Here is a 5,075-nt window from a genome sequence, read left to right as displayed (position 1 = left end):
AAGCAGAAGCAGAGTAGTATAGCCGGTAATATCCTGGGGATATTTACAATTGAGTTGGACATTATGTAGAGATGCATTAGTCACAATTGCAGAATATGGGACGTAGTAAGGTGAAGTGGCTTTTGAGGTAGAGCAGCATAATTTTTAGTATTGAATATCTGGTTGGACAGCAAGGATCTTGAGCAGAGGGAAGAGATTAGATGGGCGTATGGAAGAGGAGAGAGTAGCGGGGGAGAGGAGGGCGATTAGGTTAGGGAACGGCGCGATACCATCCGAGTAGGGCAGTGTGGGAAGTGTTGATGAGAGCGAGAGGGAAAAGGATACAAGGTAGTGGTCAGAGACTTGAGGGAGTTGAATTGAGACTCACTTTGTCGCCTGTACGGGCATCGCTTGTTTGATTGCTTTGCGAAGGGAATAACTATGCTTTTATATTCAGCCTATTCCAGACCTCTTTCCATGGTTAAATGAAGTGGTTCACGCTTTAGTTTTGCGTGAATGCCATCCACGGTTTCTGGTTAGGGGGACGATGAGCTGATAAGAGGTAGTCCGTCATTTCGATAAAGAATATATAAGCTAGCTAGGACGGACGTGGTCAATATAACTATTTGTTCAGCACTGTCACGCCCTGACCTTAGTTCCTTTTTTATGTCTCTATTTTGGTTTGGTCGGGCCGTGAGTTGGTGGGCATTCTATGTTGTTTTTCTATGTTTTCTTTTCTATGTGTTTGGCCTGGTAGGTTCCCAATCAGAGGCAGCGTTGTGTCTCTGATTGAGAACCATACTTAGGTAGCCTTTTCCCACCTGGTATTTGTGGGATAGTTGTAGTTGTTTCCTGTTTTGTTTTTTCACCTTTCAGGACTGTTTCGATTTTCATTTCTTACATTCACTTTGTTATTTTGTATTTTCGTGTTCTGTTATAATAAATAATCATGGACACTTACCACGCTGCGTTTTGGTCCGTTCCTTCCTACTCCTCATAGATCGTTACAAGCACTTTGAAATGTACAGCGACAGAATTCAGAACATGGGTCGTTCTTACAGTATTTTCCTTGATCACCAAGTCAGAACCGTAGGATAAAAAAAGGGGGCATATCAGCAGACAATGAAAGCTCCAACAATATTCAGTGATGACATTTCTCTAAATCAGGTTATTGGCTACATGTGCACCAACATGTCAGAACAGTAGGCTAAGTTATGAGGGGTCTGGCATTCTCTGCATTTATGGTGCTTTCAAGCCAACTGGGAAGTCGGAAAAAAATAAGGTCAAATCATGACATCAGTGATCTTCAGGTTGGAGCTCTAGAAAGAGGCCCGTGTTCCCGATTCAGAGTTGGATGACCATTCAAACCAATTTTTTCCCAGTCGGAGATAGTTTTTTTTCAGACTTCCCAGTTGTGTTGAACTCACTGAAGTTGGATGTCTGAGATTTCCGAGATTCCAGTTGTTTTGGAGGTGATTAGTCATCATTCGTGTGGGACTCTTACTGATGCTGTTTTCTGTTAGAAAGCTTTTGAAAGACTCTCTCCKATAACAATTCTTTCCTCTGATCTGAATCCACTGATTGGGTCACTCATCTGTAGAATGCTTTTGTATTTCCCCTGCATGCTGACATTCAGTTTATTCAGTTTCCCAATAKGTCTGTTATAAAGGCAAGGAGACACATTTTCTTACAAAGATAGTCAACCAAGTCTTTTTATTTTACKTCCATTGTGAATGACAACAGTTCCTCTCTCAATGCGAAACATTTTAGTCGTTCAAGTCAGAGTTTCCTCTTGATTGCTAGCAATTGCATACATTCTTCGTTTAACAGTGTCATCTGACAAAGGTATTGATGTGGGTTTCTGTGCCTCTGCCTCCCCAAACATTGGTTTCACCATATCAATTGCGGCCGGAAATATCAAAGTCTCTGCAATAGTGTGTAGTTTTATAGTGTGGAGGGCCGAGCCATTCACCTTGGGAATGATTGTGCAACAGTTAAGTCTAGACTTTTCCCATTATCTATAGACACTCTGGTTGAATTTAATATTTCAGATTTGAATACTTTTAATTTCCATTTTTAAAGTTATCCACATTACAATAACTTTGATATACAAAGATGATATTATAATGTATAATTTTTTTTACATTAATACACACTCCATATTGAACTGTTACTATCAGACCTCAATACATTAATACACACCCCATATTGAAAACTGTTACTATCAGACCTCAATACATTAATACACACACCCATATTGAACTGTTACTATCAGACCTCAATACATTAATACACACCCATATTGAACTGTTTATCAGACCTCAATACATTAATACACACCCATATTGAACTGTTACTATCAGACCTCAATTATTAATACACACCCCATATTGAACTGTTACTATCAGACCTCAATACATTAATACACACCCATATTGAACTGTTACTATCAGACCTCAATACATTAATACACACCCCATATTGAATGTCCTCAATACATTAATACACACCCCATATTGAACTGTTACTATCAGACCTCAATACATGTATGATTGTACGCTACAGTGATCAATACTGTACTTTACTTTATCGTTCAACACTGTTTTACTGTATTGCTGTAGTCCTGAACACATAAATGTACTGTATCACTCAGTCCCAGATTATTAAACATTCTCTATCTGTCACTCAACTATCTCCCTCACCTGACTGTCTGTGAAACATGGTGACTATGACAACTGATATTGTAGAGATGATGTGAATGTGTTTCTTTGGTTGTTTCATAGCTGTGAGCTGTGTGATGTCATCAGTGATCACAAAGAGAGGGAAAGAAGGAGGAAAATATAGCATTCAGTGTCCTTATGACCGGGGGTTTGAGACAAACCAGAAGTACCTCTCTAAAGGGATCTGGGCCTCCCGGGTTAATGTAATCAAAACCCAAACGCATCAGCACCCAGCGTGGACTCATGAAGGGAGATTCTCTCTGTATGACGACACAGAGAGAAGAGTCTTCACTGTGACCATCACTAACCTGATCCTAGAGGATTCTGGGACCTACTGGTGTGGAATTAACACATGGTGGTGGTATAACAAGACTGAAGTCAGGATCACTGTGGACAGAGGTTGGTGTCTAAGACCTTCTATCAGTGTGTTTATGTGGAGGATTATATTTTACACATTATATATTTGTGTTGATGCATTATATCTCTGTCTCTCTCCCTCACTCTCTCTCTCCATGACTCTCTCTCTCTTTCTCTTTCGTTCTCTCTCTCTTTTTCTCACTCTCTCTCTCCATGACTCTCTATCTCTCTGTCTCTCTCTACAGCTCCTGTTCCTCCCAACCCTGGCTCCGTCACCTCCAGACCTCTCCTCTCCACGACACACCCATCAACAAACATCCCCATGACAACTGACTCCTCAAACTCCACAGCAGGTATATTACCCTCAGTAGAACTGCTCTCTATAGCCTACACACTTATCTGTAGGCCTACATCTCTCTCTCTCTCCATCTATCTCTGTCCCTCCTCTGTTATCTTTCTCTCTGTCTTTCTGTCCTCCTTTTTTTCTCCCCCTCACATCTCCTCCTCTCCCCCTCACATCTCTCTCTCACATCTCCTCTTCTCCTCTCTCTCCTCTCCCCCTCTCACATCTCCCTCTCCCCTAGTCACTGATATTAACTCATGTTATTTAGTCCCTATAATCTGTTCAGTCATTATCTTTAGTATTGTAACTACTCAGAGAGGTTCTGTATTGAGAGACTAGTAGGTATAGTCATTATCTTTAGTATTGTAACTACTCAGAGAGGTGCTGTATTGAGAGACTAGTAGTTATATTTATATCATGATCTTTCAGTATTGTAACTGTACTCAGAGAGGTGCTGTATTGAAAGACTAGTATTTACAGTCATTGTAGGTCAAGGTTCACACCAATCCTCTGAAACACACAGAGTGGGTACTACTTTCAGTCTCAGAAACACACACCCCAAACCACACACGGTAACAAGTACGCAGGCGCATTCTCTCTCTCTCTCTCTCTCTCTCTCTCTCTCTCTCTCTCATTCATTCATTGTTGGAGGGCTTTCACCTAACTTATTTGACACATTATGTTCCAACAGCTAGGACCAATGGAACAGTAGGAACAACATCACCACCCACAGACATGACTAGAACGCAAGATAACAGCAACACCACCACAGACATGACTAGAACACAAGATAACAACATCACCACCACCACAGACATGACTAGAACACAAGGTAACAGCATCACCACCACAGACATGACTAGAACACAAGGTAACAACATCACCACCACCACAGACATGACTAGAACACAAGGTAACAACAACAATACCACCACAGATATGACTAGAACACAAGGTAACAACAGCATCACCACCAAAGACATGACTAGAACACAAGGTAACAACAGCTTCACCATGGTAACATAATGAACCCTCGGCACCACATGACACTGAGAGATAAACTACAACTACCAAGCACCATACTGTAAAATGAACTACAACTACCAAGCACCATACTGTAAAATGAACTACAACTACCAAGCACCACACTGTAAAATGAACTACAACTACCAAGCATCATATTGTAAAATGAACTACAACTACCAAGCACCACACTGTAAAATTAACTACAACTACAAAGCATCATATTGTAACATGGTCTTTAAAAAAAAATATATTTAACCTTTAGTTAACTAGGGAAGTCAGTTCAGAACAAATTCTTATTTACAATGACGGCCTACACCGGCCAAACCCAGACTATGCTGGGCCAATTGTGCACCGCCGTATGGGACTCCCAATCACGGCCGGTTGTGATACAGCCTGGAATCAAACCAGGGTGTCTGTAGTGAAACTTCAAGCACTGAGATGCAGGGCCTTACACCGCTGTCCCACTCTTATTATAACATGGACTACAACTACCAAGTACAATATATAACATGGATTACAACTACCAAGCACCATACTGTAACATGGACTACATCTACCAAGCACCATACTGTAACATGGACTACAACTACCAAGCACCATACTGTAACATGGACTACAACTACCAAGCACCATACTGTAACATGGACTAC

General features: G+C 41.0%; 1 long non-coding RNA gene across 1 annotated transcript; it reads left to right on the top strand.

Moving 5' to 3' along the window:
- Positions 1 to 2,761: 2,761 nt before the first annotated feature.
- Positions 2,762 to 4,166, top strand: LOC112079759 (uncharacterized). The gene is made up of 3 exons (XR_011479369.1): positions 2,762 to 3,098; positions 3,302 to 3,409; positions 4,091 to 4,166. It is a non-coding gene; the product is annotated as an uncharacterized lncRNA (long non-coding RNA).
- Positions 4,167 to 5,075: the final 909 nt, after the last annotated feature.

Source organism: Salvelinus sp. IW2-2015, unplaced genomic scaffold, assembly GCF_002910315.2.
Source record: "Salvelinus sp. IW2-2015 unplaced genomic scaffold, ASM291031v2 Un_scaffold9377, whole genome shotgun sequence".
Lineage (NCBI taxonomy): Eukaryota > Metazoa > Chordata > Actinopteri > Salmoniformes > Salmonidae > Salvelinus > Salvelinus sp. IW2-2015.
This window is presented reverse-complemented; position numbering and strand designations above follow the sequence as displayed.